The 16,555-nt window shown below is 36.6% G+C and overlaps 1 protein-coding gene and 1 long non-coding RNA gene across 3 annotated transcripts in view; one reads left to right on the forward strand and one right to left on the reverse strand.

Annotated features, from left to right (window-relative positions):
• Positions 1 to 16,555, forward strand: part of ADK (adenosine kinase) — a 645,392-nt gene that overhangs the window by 520,735 nt on the left and 108,102 nt on the right. The gene's annotated exons all lie outside the window — the stretch shown is intronic.
• Positions 7,218 to 8,918, reverse strand: LOC130457565 (uncharacterized). The gene is made up of 2 exons (XR_008916881.1): positions 7,550 to 8,918; positions 7,218 to 7,418 (listed from the first exon to the last, which is right to left on the reverse strand). It is a non-coding gene; the product is annotated as an uncharacterized LOC130457565 (long non-coding RNA).

Below are 16,555 nucleotides of genomic sequence, written 5' to 3' on the forward strand. Positions count from 1 at the left end.
ATGGTGACAGTGAAGCTTGACTCCATTTGCCCATCTCATTAGTTTGGTAACTGGGGATGGGGAAGAGAAAGCCCGGTGAATTTCAGACAATAGGGAATCCTTTACTTTTCTTGCTCACTGCCAAAGGAACCTGCCAAGTTCCTTCTTCCTATGTGATAGCATGCAAAAATTGAACTAGATGCAAGAAAATTATAAATATTCTACTGAAATACAGTATAACCAAAGGCTTGATGCCTTTTTGTGCATTCAGATGAGGGTGGCTCTCAAGTACCTGTCAAACTTTGGTTCTTTTTGATTCCCCACCAGTACAGTCTCTAGACTGCCTCAACTCCATCCTACATTAGGTCTTCACCAGTCCCAAGTCATTCTTTTTCCACAGAGCACCTAAGTGATAGGTAAATGCTTCAAGGACCAAACAAGATATTTGAGTCTCATTGAGGACAGTCTATTACTCAACTGAATTTGCTCTGAAAGAATCCTCAGACTCATAGGAAAGAGTTGGTGTCCCCATTCCTTGCCATGTTTACGTCTTTACACTACCCAAGTATTGGTTCTTAGCAATAACAAGTCCTCGTGAGTGAGGCATCTCATGTGTCATTGGGTTTGCCCTGCTTGTTATTTGTGAATTGAGAAGAGTACAGGAAGAGAGGCAACAAACAGACCTTGATAATTTGGGGTAGGGGTGGGGAAAAGACATCTTTTAGGAGTAGAATTGAAAGGCAGTATGGTGCAAATATAAAAAGAAAAAACTCAGGGTCAGGAGATTCTTGCATTTGAATCCCAACTTTTGATAACATGTTCATGAGGAAATCTTTTCATCTCTTTTAGCTTTGGGTTCCTTATCTTAAAAATAGGAATTTTTGTTTTATTTATATACAGCATTATTTTGAGAAAAGAGCTGTATAAACTTTCAAGCCCCATATGAATGTGTCTTTATAATTGTTATTCCTCATTTATTAAACTCCTAATATAAACAAAGCTCTGTACTAGGTGTTGTGGATACAAGGGTAAAAAAATTCCAGTGTAATCGACCCTCAGAGTACTTAACTTGGTATTCTACTCTATTATAGATAGAAAGTCCTACCATAATATTTTCATGTCAGTTTTGTAAACATTTATTCATCACTGTGTGGGTTTCAAGGAAATAAAGACAAAAATTAAACAACTTATCCCTCCCTTCAGAGATTCCACTCCATTGAAAAGAAACAACCTGGAGGGCAACTGGGTGGTTCAGTGGATTGAGATCGGGTCCGAGGTTAAAATCTGGCCTCAGACACTACCTTGCTGTGTGACCCTGGGCAAGTCACTTAACTCCCATTGCCTAGCTCTTACTGTTCTTCTGCCTTAGAACCTTAGAATACATAGTACTGATTCTAAGGTGAAAGTTAAGCTTTATTTGAGAGACAGAGAGACAGAGAGAGACAGAGAGACAGAGACAGAGACAGAGACAGAGAGAGAGAGAGAGAACATGTATGCAAAACAACTAAATCTATAATGTGCACAATGTGATTTCTGAGTATAAAGATCACTGGTATAAAATGAAAGACAAGCAGTTTCTTAATAGATTAGGGATTCTAGAGGGAACAGTGAAAGACTGGCATAGTGATTTTGGTAGGAGAGGGATAGGTGTGATTTTCTCATTCTTTGACATTTTTAATCATGTGATTTTCCCAAGTTTTCCTTAGAGGATGTACCAAATACACTGGAGATCTCCTTTCATTCTTTTATTATATTAAAGGTACCATTGTGGGTACAAATCTTGGATCTTCTTTTTGTTCTTTTTCATTCTCAATAAATCCTTGACCTTCTAACTTTAAAAAATAATGTCTCTTATATGCAAGTTGTCTTCAACAAAATGCTATAGCTTCCTTATTCCTGTCGTGCCTCTTAGTTATTTGCAATTTTTTATTGATTTTTAGTCATATACCATTAAGAAAATAACATCAGAATTGGGTATTTTTATAATGATAGGCTATTTGGAGTTAGTTAAAATACCAGTTTTCTAAATATATTTTAGTTGAATTTTCTTCTCTTGTTCAATTTTGGATTCAGCTCATTTCCACTCCAAAATATTCACTTTGTCCCTCCATCTACCCCAAATTATCAAGGCCTACAAGAGGCTTTAATCCTTGTTTTTTAATCCATTCTGTTACTCAAGTGTAGATGGTTAGACAAATCTTTTTTACTTGCAATAGATTTCCCTGAAGAGTCTTTACAGTATTCTAAGATTCAATTTGCTGTTAATTGTAATAATAACTAACATTTACAGAGCTCTTTAGAGTTTGCAAAGCACTTTGCATATATTATCTAATTTTCTACTCACAAAGAACTGTTAAAGGAAGGTGCTATAACTATCTCTGACAAAAAGGGTAACCAAATTAAATAGAGATCATGCAGTGACTTCTTCAGTATCTCATACTCAGTAACTGCTTTAGTGGGGTTCAGACTTGGGAATTCATGTCTCCAGGGCAGTGTTCTTTTAACTACATACACCTCACTGCCTTACCATAGAAATCATTTCTGAAGAAAATCTTTTGTAGAATTTCTCCATTAATACCTAGTCTTTTCATCCTTTTTGTGATGACTGTTTGGTCTTTACACAGGATATTTTCTACAACACTGGTGAATACCCTAAATGAATAAATCAGCTTGTTTTATATTTCTCTTGATGTCAGTACCTGATTAATCATTGAACAATATTATCTCTATTGTCAAAACTGACATATAGCTAGACTTGTGTAATTTTAATGTACGTGTGGGAGAAACCTTGTCTCAGAAGGGCCTTTGAGGCTACATTTTATCCTACAAACTCAAATCTTTCTTTTTTTTTTAATCAATAATAAGCTCAGTAGGATCTTATGTTTTCTATATCTTTCAGACAGTTGTGTGACTGGAAAAATACAGTGTAATATAGATAATCATCTGTGAAAGCCTGCCTCTTAGCTCATATTATTGATTTATTCATTTTTTGTTTCCCTACATATATTTGATGACAGCCTTTTTTAACAAAATATTTTATTGATACATTTAATCTTTCAATATATTATCAGTTCCCAATTGCCCACCTCTCTCTTTTTCATGATATCCTCCCTTACCAGCCAACAAATAAATAAGTTAAACAAACTATCCAAAACAATGACTGTTATTTGCTCTTTTCATTGTTTCACATATCACTGTGGATCCAGAGTTGGAAGAGTTAAAAAATAGTAGATCCTATAATCAAGGATGATAATATACTGGTATAGAAATGCTTCCAGATCTAACCTATTGCAACTCTCTTTGTGGTCCTCATGCATTTTGATCTAAAAATGTTTTGGGAATGATCTATATATCCCACATCTCTTATTAACTTTCCTGCAATTCATTTCCTCCTGTCCCTGCTTTTTGCTGTTTGAGGAGATAATGTTTCAATTTCTCTTTTGACATCTGCCTCCATAATGTTGTGTAATTAATGTTGTCCTCTGAATTGGTGTTACCCATGTCTGTCCAAGAGCAGTCTCTCCTCAATGAAATCATGCTTACTGACTGCAGTGTTTTCTTGGCTTGTAAAAAAATAAAAAGGATTTATCAGTGCATTAGAGGGGAAACGGGTTCAGTCGCTTTCTAGTAAAATCTCCTTTGCTTTTGATCTGAATTCTGTTATCCTTTACTGTGATCTTCAATGCTAATTTCATACTACTTTTAAAATCATCTTTTAGACTGTTCTTCTAGTTCTACTTTCTTTGCTCTGAATCAGTTCATACAAACCTATGTTTTTTGGATTCATTATCTTCATTGTTCATTATGGAGTAATAAGATTCAGTTGAATACTAAGATTCAGTTGCCACATTCCATTTGACCATTCTTGAATTTGTAGATACATACTTTGTTCTCCGCTTTTGGCAACTTCAAAAACTGTCTATAAATATTTAGTATATAATGGCATTTCCCTGTCTTTGACCTCCTCAGGCAGATAGTGGTATGAATTAGAAAGAAGGGTGATCAGATTATTCACTTCTCTCATGGAATGCCAAATTGTTTTGAGAATGGTTGGACCAATTCACAACTTCACTACATTAATACGTTATGATTATATATTAATACATTATTATTACACATAATACATTATGATACATTATTATGTCTTATCGTTTTCTAACCCCTCTAGCATAGACTGTTGCTATTGTCAATATTCTGGGTATGAAATAAATACTCAAAGTTGGTTTTTTAGCATTCTTATTATTATTAATTTGGAGCAATATAGTTTACAATTATTTTGAAAACTACTTACTCACCTTCTTTATTAGTAGCTTGAGTATTAAATTTGCCTTTAGTGTTTGATAGAATTCACTTGTAAATCCATCTGAACCAGATCATCCTTTTTTTAGTGGTTCAGTTTTGCTTCATTTGATTTCCTTTTCTTAGATTAGCATTTTTTTAGGATCTCTTTCTGTTTTTATTCATTTGAGTATGTTATATTTTTTGTAGCTATTCATCTAGTTTACTTCTCAGATTTATTAACATGATTATAAAATTTCTTATGATTTCCCTTCATTTCCTATTCATTTTAGATTTACCATGGCAGCTTTTATTTTCTAATTTATCATTATAAATTCATCTATATCTATAGGAGGAATGTTAAAAAAATAAAAATATTTAAAGTTATCTGGTTCCTTTGCCTTTTTGTATTTTGATTGACTTTTTTTTTAACCTTACTTTCTATCTTAGAATCAATACTATATATTGGTTCCAAGTCAAATGAGCAGTAAGGCTAGGCAATGTTACAATGACTTGTGCAGGGTCACACAGCTAGGATGTGTCTGAGATCAGATTCAAACCCTCAGTCTTCCATCTGTGGGCCTCGTTCTCAATCTAATGAGCAACTTCCTACCACCTAGTTTATAAGAACTTGGATAGTATTCCATTTGATGAATTTATAGACTTTAATAATTATGCTTCACTGTTTATGATCTCTTTAAGAGATAAACTTATGCTTCTCTGTTTTATTTTTTTTAAATAACATCAATCTTCACTGTTTCCTTACCTGAAATTATGTTTGCTACTCCTGCATTTTTTAGGATCTTCCAAAGCATAATAGATCACCTCATTTTCATTTTGTGTGTGTCTTTATGTATTAAGTTAAGGAGTCTAAATAAAGCAATGGATAATGCACAAGATTTAAGTGTTAAAAAAGCCCCCAGTTGGAATTCTATCTCAGTTTCCTCATTCTTAAAATGGGGAGATAATAATAGCACCAACCTCACAGGGTTGTTTTGAAGGTCAAAAGATTAAAGTATTATATTCACACACACACACACACACACACACACACACACACACACACATATCATGTGTGTATGTGTAATCTTGAATACAAAAAAAATTACCTAGTTTCATTTTCTTACCCATCCCATCATTCTCTTTTTGTGTAAGTTGTCAATTTATATGAAAGGTTATAACTGTTTCATATTGTTTTGTTTTCCCTCATTTTAAGCTGTACTAGACAAGTCAGTGAAATTTGTTTAAGATAATGTGATTTCTGTTTCCTACCATACAATTTCCCCAGCATCTTCCCATTCCCCTCAGTTTTCTTGAAGCTACATGGAAAAGAGTAAGTAGATGAAGAAAGTCAGTTGTCCAGAGTGACATCAATGGATCTTGTCTATCAGTATTTATATTTGGAAGACACAGTACATATGGGCAATGCATCAAGCCCAGAACTAAACAGGAAGAAACAAACTAGATTGTCATCAGGGAATTCCAAAGTTCTTTTAATAATTGAAAACATCTTCCAGAAACCAAGTCCCATCTTTTTAATACCAATATTCTACCTGTATTATATGATAGCTCAAGAAATGTAACATGATAATCTTCAAAAAACTGAAAATGAAACAGAGAAGCATATGATAGCTGTCAAAAACCTAGAACCAATAAGGGACTTATAAAAGTAAAAGGTATCATCAAGAAATGTATGAAAATTTGGACTGGTCATGCAGTTAGGGCAAGGGTTAACAGGTAGACAGCCCAGTTTTTTCACTGATATCCTCTCAGTGTCAAAAGAAAGCAGATATACCTGAGTACATTGGGGAACCCTATGGTGGACTTATGAGAGAATATAAGTCATTCAAGATGGGCAGAGGTTGAGGTCTTGTTAGGAGCATCAAATGAGATAATAATTGTAAAGCACTTAGCAAAGTATGCCTAGCGTAGAGGAAGGGCTACATAAATGTTAGCTATTGTTATTATTTAGAATTTTAGCCATACAGTTGCTTTCTGAAGTGTCCTGAGAACTGACAAAGTTGTCATTTCCAACACAAATAACCTCTGGGTGTATTTGGTCAATTCCAAGCCTCTCTTACTAATTTTATCTTTTTAAGAACTGTAGTCTTATTCTCACATTATATATTGAGTACTGAAGTGGGAGTATGTTCCAAATTAATTTTAACTATGAAATGTCCCCAAAATCAGTGAGAACTATTCATGTTGAGAAGACGGTAGAATGGTTCAAATTGTATATGAAGACCTTTTGTAAGAAATAGACCCTCTATTCACTAATAAGAGTAACTCCTTGCTTTTAAAAACTCAGCAGATATCATCCATCTGGTTTTGCACCTTTTTGTTGTCCCTTTTCTGGTTTTATCTGCAAATACCCTGAGGATGATCTGACTTCTCTACATCCCATCCCTAAGTTCTCTACAGACTTGTTTTCTCTTCAGCTATAAATATAATTTATAAATAAAAGTGCTCATGGGTTATTATCCTCCATAGTATGTGCAAATGAACTTATTAAAGGCTCTTGATCCATTGATCTCGTGACTGCCTTGTGTCTACATGTGGCAGAATTAACTTTTCTTTCTCAAGGGTTTTCTTTCTTCTCATTTTCAACCTTTGACCTTTGTGCTTTTACCGTTGTCTTCATCCTTCTTCTCATCACCTTCCTGGTAGAATCTTGGACACTACTTCCTAGGACCACTTTGAACTTTTCTATGTAAGCTTTCCCAGAAGCAGGCTCCTATGTCACTTCCTGGCTTGCTCCAAACAATGCTGATGTCTACATATTACCACCTTCATCTCCATTTTTGCTCCCCTTTATATGTTATCTTCCTTATTAGAATAGTATGTTCTTTGAGAGCAGAAACTGCTTTGCTTTCTTATAGTTTTATCTTCAGTGTTTAACACAGTGCTTATCACATAGTAAATATTTAATAAAAGCTATATAATGAATTCATTCTATGCTCTTTTCCACTCCTTGTATCCATGTGCATATTTATTTTAGTTTATGAATAGGAAGTTCAGATCTGTGCTAGGCCCCAAGTTAAAGTCTTTCTCATCATCTCTCCTACCACAGCTTGCAGAGTCTAGTAACCCAGAGTTCCAGGACCCAGGCATATTTTTCCACAGTGAGGCATCAGAGTAGGTGTTCTATGCATTCTGTTAACCTTAAAAAAGGGAAAAAAAAACAAATTGGAAAGGGAAATAACCCTCATTCCAATTATTTTTGCAGCAGTTTAACTCTTAAAAGGTGGAAGAGAATGCTAGTTATTACAGACCCAGGGCAGCAATTACTTACACACAGACACCTTATACATGTTTTACGTGCCAGTTTGCTCCACTGTTCACTACTGAAGTGTAGTTACCATAGCAATGGTCACATCACATGGTCCCTTTGCTGGTTCTAAAATAGAGAATAGCAACATGCTGTATAAACTATGTTTATTTTCTACACAAGGACTACATATACAACTCGGCTGCTCCACACTCTTCTCAGCATGGATAGCCGTCATTGATTGTGAAAACATTTCAAAGTGAAAAGCACTTGGTGGGAGTAGATCTCTGTTCTCCAACTTCCCTTGTACTCTGTACTATGAATTCCATGGCACTGAGCTAAAAGAACAGCTTCACTAGCTTTGACCAGCAGGGACTCTATTGCTGTATATATAACCAGATATCTTCCATGGCCTATCAGTGCCATTCAGGAGGCTACCTGGGGGAGGATGGGTGAGAATGTGCACTACATTCACTGAAACATTTTCTTGGTTATATTGAGAGTTTTTAACCAATCCTAGATTTTCCTATTTCTGTCTTTAAGCATGAAAGGAAAAAATATATAGGAACCTAATCTGAACATGTAGGAGAGAGAGATTCCAGACACAGTTGGAGGCTTGCTATTAGTTCCCTTTTAGCACCATTACTGCTCGGTAAGACTTAAATATAGGCTGCCCAACAGTGTATCTAGCTGTAGGAGTCCAGGACTTAAGGCTCCTATGATCATTGCTATTAGGTCCCTATTCCTTCTTCATCCGTATGTTTTTCAAGAACCTAACTCATTGTCAGTACTCATAAAACAGAATTGGAACGCTTTTTTTTCCCCCTGTGGCTTCTATCAGACATATTCGTGAAAAAACCTAAACACTATGTCATGCCGAGAACTACTATCTCATAACCATTATAGAAAATATTTATAAAACTGTACTGGTATCTATATACTTAATTTGGGGAGGGATAGGGCCCTGAGAATCCTGCCACTTTAACTCAAATTATTGGGAACACTATAATACAATGAAGAAACCCAGTGCTTTGATCCCCTAACTTCTGATGATACCTGGATTTGAGACTATTGCTTTAGTCAGTTATGTTTTTAGTCACAAATCTGAGAACTGACATGTTCCCAATTGGTAGGATGTCTGGTTGGCTGTTATCAACATTGTTCTAGACATTTTGGCATCCGTAACCAGCCTTAGAATATTTTACTTTTCTTAATGCAATTTCAAAGATGCAAAAATACATTTGAGCTACATTTTTTTTAAACCCTTACCTTCCGTCTTGGAGTTAATGCTGTGTATTGGCTCCAAGGCAGAAGAGTGGTAAGGGCTAGGCAATGGGGGTCAAGTGACTTGCCCAGGGTCACACAGCTGGGAAGTGTCTGAAGCCATATTTGAACCTAGGACCTCCCATCCCTAGACCTGGCTCTCAATCCACTGAGCCACCCAGCTGCCCCCTTGAGCTACATTTTATCCATTTGCAACAAAATTTAAATAGTGACTAGAAGAAGGACATGGAGCTACCAACTTGTACTTTTGTTCTTAATATTGTATCATGTCTTTATATATGAAACTATTATGTGCCGGGTAGGAGCACAAAGTTGTTATAGTGGGAATGTAGATAATCTTCAGAGATAAATAGCTGCTTCTAGATGTCTGTCCAGCATTTTGTGTCTTTAATCTCTGAAATGTCCTTGTTTTGAATAGCTTCATTCAAGTTTCCTGCATGCCTTTGAATTTTCTACATTTTCATTTTCATTGTCAAAATGTATATATATCTTCAAATCAATACATGATCATATCTTTTTAAAGCCTAGAGTTATCCTGTTTTTTTTCATGATTTGACTGCCTTGAGATAACAATGGGCAGCTCTTGTTCTCCACTCTCCAACAGGTAATGTCTGGAGATCAAGAGGAATGCTTGGTAGGCTCCTGTAGATTTCTGAGAGGAAATAGAAATTACACAGGATGAGATTAGAGAACCATCAAACTAATTTAGCTACTATCAATTTCAGAGCTTTAGGATTCACTTAGCAGGAAGTCAGATACACTAACTTCAGCCCCCTTTCTTCACCTTAACTCTTAGTAAGTTATTAGTTTAGTAGATGCCGGTCAATCAGCGGGACATCCCCTAAGCACCTACTATGTGCTAAACACTGGGGATACAAAGAATGGAAACTTCCCTACTTATGAAGAGTTTATATGCTAATGGGAAAGACAGTGGGAACATATATAAATATGTGGAGAATAAATATAGAGTAAATCAATACAAAATAGTTTTAGGGGAAGGTACTAGCAGATGGAAGAACAGAAAAGGCTTCATTCGAAAGGTGGTATTTGAGTGTCATCTTGAAGGAGTAGAGTAGTACTATACCACACAGAGGTAGAGAGGGCATTCCAGGGGTGGGGGTGGGGAGGGAGCTGCAACTAATGCAAAGGCGTGGAAACTGGAGTTTTATATATTTGGGAAACAGAAGGCCAATTTGGCCGAATTGTAGAACATAGGTGGGTAGTCCCGTCTACTGGGCTCAGATGGTTTGGGGCTAGTTTATGAAAGATTGTCAAAGCTAAACTGAATTGTTTTCATTTTATACTAGAGGCAACAGTTAGTTACTGATTGAGTGCGGGAGTGACATGGTCAGGTTGACCCTTAAGGAAAATTGCTTTGGCAGTAGTGTATAAGATGACGTAGAGCAAGCAAGATCCGTTGGGAGGCCGCTGCAATAACTGAGTAAAAGTGATGGACTAAGGGGCTAGCTGTATGAATAGAGAGGGGTACTGATTGGATGTGTGGTGTTGAGGCAGTGAGGAGTCAAGGACAGAGTTCAAGTTACCAACCTCGGAGGCCCGTGGTGCCTTTGGAAAAGCAAGGAAGTGGAATAGAGAGGGGAAGGTTTGGGGGGAAAGATAAGGAATTCACTATTAAAACATGCTAGATTTGAAATGTTTTTCAGTTGTCCATTTTGAAATATCTAAAAGTGGTCCTATGAGTAGAGAATAGTCACACAAAAAGAAAACCACAAAGGAAAGGATGTCCACGAGAGGATGGTCAGCAGTATCAGATGCCATATAGAGGTCCAAAAGGAAGAGGACGGGGGCGGGGGGGGGGGGGGGCAGCTGGTTAGTTCAGTAGAGCCAGGCCTAGAGATGGGAGTTTCTAGGTTCAAATCTAGCCTCAGACACTTCCTAGCTGTGTGACAAGGGCAAGTCACTTGACCCCCCACCCCATTGCCTAGCCCTTACCACTCTTCTGCCTTAGAACCAATACATAGTATTGATTCCAAGACAGAAGGCAAGGGTTTAAAAAAAAAAAGAAGAGGATTAAGAAAAGACTCAGGTATTGAATTAAGAAATTGTTCATGATGTGCCCAAAGGGCTTTAGAAGACTGCTTGCCCTTTGAACCAGCCATGACATTGCTGGTTTTGTACCCCAAAGAGATAATAAGGAAAAAGACTTGTATAAAAATATTTATAGCCTCACTCTTTGTGGTGGCAAAAAATAATAAAAAACCTGAAAATGGACACCTAGGAGGTGTCCCCATATTCCTTTTCCAGGTTGAATTTCCCCCCTTAAGTTAGCATATCTCAGACTCAACACAGCAGTGTGGGAGAGAGCCAGGTGCAGAAGGGGCATTGAGCTTGGTGTCGGCTCCAAAAGCCCCAGGACTGACAGACTCCTGCCTCCCCACCCCTCCTCTGTGCCTGCTCTGTGTCCCTCTGAAACACTTCCCTTCCACCACTGTGATGACACCTCACAAACCTCTGCTGAGCCCTGGCCCAGGCCCCACTCCTGGCCAGGACTGTGTGAAGGAAGCTGAGACACTGGCATTCCTCCCACCACTTAGGCAGTGTCCCTGTTGCAGATATCTTTTTATTAACTGAATATTATGTTTTTTCATGGACCAAAAATTTTTTTGTACTGTCCCCTTATAGATGTCACCCAGTTTTAATAAAAGCATCTTCTGAAGGGAAAAAAATGGGGTTTATGATTGGGGATATAGATCACCTTAGTGCAAATATCAATGGCATGGAAATGGGTGTTGATCAATGACACATGTAAAACTCAGAGGAATTGCTCATCAGCTATGGGAGGGGTATCAGGGAGGGTTGGGAAAGAATATGAATCTTGTAACCATGGAAAAATATTCTAAATTAAATTTTTTTTTTCAAAAAAGAAAGAAAGAAATTGTTTATGACTTTGGAAAGAGCAACTTCAGTTTTGTGATGAGGTCAGTAGCTTGAATACAAAGGATTGAGAAGTGGATTAGAGGAGAAAAGAGAAAAAAATTGAGAGGATAATAGAGTTGGCGAAATTTTTTTATGGATTGGGGGAAACTTCCCACTAAGGAAGGAGCCAGTAGAAAGGAAAAGGTTGAAAATTCTAGAAGTGGAATGATTGTGGGTGCAATCTGCTGGAGAAGGTAAGAGGGACTGTAATCAAATCTTGGCAATACATGTTAAGGAGTTGTTTTTGTTAGAGACTAGGGGAAAATATCTCCATTTTACAGGTAACTTATATAGTTATAACTGGTAAGTGGAGTTGCAATTTAAACTCAGGTCTTTTCATTCCAAGTTTATTATATTTCCTTCCCTCCTTCCTTCCTTCCTTCCTTCCTTCTTATTTTCTGTCTTAGAAGATCAGTAAGGGTAGGCAATGGGGGTTAAGTGACTTGCTCAGAGTCTCACAGCTAGAATGTCTGAGGTCACATTTGAACTCAGGACCTTCCATCTCTAGACCCTGCTCTCTATCTACTGAACCACCTACCTGCCCCAAGTTCAACACATTTTTTCCATTGAACACATTGTTTAGATTTGGTTAGCCAGTTCTAGATCCACATAACTTCAGTATGCCCCAGATTAAAGCTCTCTGTCTTGCTGGTAAGATGTCATGAAGGATTTTATTAATTACCTTTCTAAAAATGTAGGTGTATCTGTCCATGTCATTCTAGTTAATCTTTTTAGAAAAATTAGCAAGAACCTATATTGGCTCTCTTGGTATTCACCTCTTTTTCTAAATGTTCTTAAATGTTCCCTTTAACCATTTGTTCTAGGGTGTTATAAATGAATTAAAAAGTTCAGAGGTATGTTATACAACTATCTTTCTCCCTCTTTTTGAAAATACGATTTGCCCATCTCCAGTCCTAAGGCACATCTTGAATTCACCAACGATCAGTTTGAGGATTTGCAGTTCATATACCACATCCATCAGTTCTCTCAGTTCCCTGAGACATAGTTCATATAGGCTAGTTGCCTTAAACTCCTTTTGTGATCTTTTGCCCTCTCCTTACTTATCTTGGATTTTATCTCCTTGTGGAAATTATTTTTGTTCCATTCTTTCTTTGATAGAAAAACTGAAGCCAAGGTAGATGTTTTTCTATTTGTTATATCCATTACCGTCTTCCTAACTCCATCAGGCAACATCCTTTCCCTTTCTTGGTTTTCTTCTTAAACCTAGCATAGCTTTTTTAAAAGTGCTATAAAAAATATTTATAACATATAACAAATTCCCACATGTACTCATCTTCATCCTCCCTGATATTTTTCTTATAGGACCTTTGGGAGAACAGTGAGATGGTACAGATTGCTGAGCCTAGAGTCACGAAGGCCTAAGTTCAAATCTGTTCTCAAATATTTACTAGCTTGGTAACCCTGGAAAAGGCATTTAACTCCTCTCTGTTTCACTGCTTAACTGTAAAAAAGGTATAAGTATAATACCTACCTCTCAGGGTTGTTGAGAAGATCATGAGTTAATATTTGTAAAGCAAAATTCCTGGTACCTAATAGGCTTTGTTTACTCCCTTTCTGATCTTTTACATAAAATTTAAGTTACTTGCCCTCATTTATGTTTCTTATTTATGTCTGTTTAAAGTCAGTTAGTTTATCTATAAACTACCAATTCAGTAAATTCTTTCCATTGGTGTAAATTTCCAGAAGTTAATGTAGAAAATGGATACATTTGTAGTGTTTTATATAGTAGTATAGATATATATTATAGATATAGTATATAGATATAGTATAGATATAGATAGTAGGTACTCTACTATCTACCATAGATTTTCTTCACTTCCTCCTTTTACATAAATTTCATAAATTCTTAAAAGTCCACTATTCCAATATTGTGGCCCCAAATTTGGGGTAAATACAGTTTAGCCATCAAGGATTTGTTTTGTTTTTGACAAAAGTACAAAAAGATCCCAGGAGCTTAGAACTTTGACCAGAATATTATAAGATGAAATCTAATAGAGATAAATTATATAAGATCTTTTATTTGGGTTTAAATTTTACAACTTTATAAGTACAAGATTGTGAAGATGTGACTAGATAGCCTCTAAGGTTTTACTGAACTGACAGCTCAATATCAGTCAGAAGTATGATCAGAAAGGCAAAAACAAGTCCAACTTTTCTCTTAAATTGCATTGATAAACACTCTTCAGACAAGGATGTTAATCATCTCATTGTCTTTTCTTAGCCTGAGCCTCTATTTAGGTGCCACATTTTTAGACATTACAGTAGCAATGTACAATGTGACCAACAGAAGGCAGAAAGGATGATCAAGGTACTGGAGACCGTCCCATTTGAAGATTACTTTAAGGAATTAAAAGCATTCTAAATTAAACTAAAATTAAAGCCCTAAAAATGACTTTCCAGGGAAAATATGAAAACTATATCTTAAGGGTGTTATCTGAAAGAGAGATTATATGTTTTGCTTGGCCCTACGAGAGGCTGCCAGGCAGGAAGAAGCACCAAGGAAGGACACCATTTGTGTCCTTCTCTTCTGCCCTCACCACTTCCAGCCAGTCAAACTCCTTTCGAGGTGTTTCTATGATCCACAGCCCTGTTCACTTAACTAGATGAGCTAAGAGTTAACAACTGCCATCTTTCCAGCCTTGTCATCTACACTGTCATTGAATCTTTAATACTTTCAGCCCTTTCCATCAGCACTACAGCTGAATTTTATTGTTATAAGCTCTATCTTCAGTCTCTGGATTATCCAGTCAGTTCATCTGTCATTCCTTCCTCTAAAATTTTTGTCACTACTTTTCTAACCTAGTTCCTTGTTCCTCTACTGCTACAGTACTATATAACTACACACCTAGATGGTCTACCTCTTTCTAGTCTTCTAATAACTTGATCCATTCCTACATCTCTCTTCTAGATTAATTTTATAATACACTATTTTCATCGTGTTTTTCCCTTGTTCCAGAATCTTTGCATACAAACCCTATTTCTTAGCACACTAGCAATTTGTATCTGTTGCATCAAGATTTTTACTCCTCTCTTCATCACTTCTATATGCTACATTTCTAGATACTAACAATAGCTGCACTCAAATTCCTATTTTCCTCAACTTAAGGCCTTTTCACAAAAACCAGAATTAAATAAGACTATTGTAATAATTAAAATAGTTAAAGCCGTAAACTGAAGTGATTAAAATGGTTGTTAGATATAAATTGTAGTAGATAAAGAGTGGATGAGTAAATTGTGACTGCAGAATTATGTTTTTTATATTAAAAATACAGTGTTCGCCAGGGAAATATTCCCAATTATGAAATATACCCAAGTCAACTGGGTTTTATAGAGATTTTTATAGAGATTTTAATTAATTAATACAATGAGGAATTAAAGAAGGAGAGAGAGAATAAAAGAGGAATAAGTATGAAGGGCCTTAGCCAACATGGCCTAGACCTGAGTCTTAAGAGAGAGAGAGATCAGTCAGTCTTTAATCACTCACCACATGATCTGTCCAAGCAAGGATTCTTAGTGATCATAGAGGCACCAGCTGCAATTCAGACTTCCCAGCTGACTGTCCCGAGAGAGACCCGGGAGAGACAGAGTCTCCTTAAAGGGAGTTCCAGCCAGAGTCCTCCTCAAAGGGAGTTCCAGTCAGAGATTGTCCCAAGAGCCTGTTTCCAGAGCTCTCTCCCCACAGCCTCCTTAGAGAGTGTATTCTTTTTAAGAGCCTGTCATCTCCTTATATAGGGAATTTTCTCCTATGTCACCTCCCCTAAGTTCTCCCATCTACCAATCACAGTAGATTGGCCTTTTTCAAAGGACAGACCATTCTTAGTTTACACCTAAGAAGACTAATCTTTTGAGTAATTCACACCTGAGTAGACTAGAATCTCTGAGTAAGTTTTCACCTCTTTGCTCCTTATAAGTTCACAAGGTGCCTGACCTTTATAGGTACTTATCTTAAGAACTTTTTGCCTTATTATAAGTATGGGTTTAAGTACTTTTCATTGTTCAGAAAAGAGTTTACAACTTTTATCTTCCTCTAGGGCAGACTTAAGTATGGTGAAGTAGAGTTCTCACATTCCTGATCTAAGTAGAGTTCACTGCCCAAATGGGGAATGGTCTTAATCCAATCTTATGAAGTAGGGTCTGGGAATTTCTAAGGCTCACACTATCAAGATCAGAAGAGAGACCATTTGGCCGAATCAAATTTATTTTATATTCCAAAGTCAATTTCCAACCTGAGAATATTCTTGATGTACATCAATATGAAATGCATTTTTTCTGGCCATTCTAAAGCTTCCATATTTGTTCTATCAGCATTTGGAAATCTTTTTTGCCTTTGCCCACCTGGCCTTTGCCATTCTGAACATTCTTCCCTTTCTTTTCATTTTCTCATACAATGTAGCTCAAGATTCCTTTCCTCTGAGAAGCTTTTCTTCATTTAGCCTATCCAGTAGTAAGCACAGGACCATAATTTAGAACTGAATTGAACTTTAGAGATCATCCAATCCAATCCCTTCTTTATTCAAGTAATGACATGACGCCAGAATGGCACAGAAATCTAGGTCACTAAGTGGCTTTGGAGTCCAAGTCTCTGACTTCTAAATCCAGCTCTGCCATGTCGCTTCTCTGTTTTTCTCACTTTGAATACCCTTGAAACTTATGTCAACATCATCATCAGATAGCTTCTGTACTTCCCAGATTCTTTATTTCATTTGAAGTAGGTGCTATTCTCTCTTCTACTGAAGATTAATTCCCTTAACAGGAAGTCTTTGTGAGTGGCTAAAGCCAATAGAAATC

The sequence above is a fragment of the Monodelphis domestica genome, chromosome 1 (genome assembly GCF_027887165.1).
Source record: "Monodelphis domestica isolate mMonDom1 chromosome 1, mMonDom1.pri, whole genome shotgun sequence".
NCBI lineage: Eukaryota > Metazoa > Chordata > Mammalia > Didelphimorphia > Didelphidae > Monodelphis > Monodelphis domestica.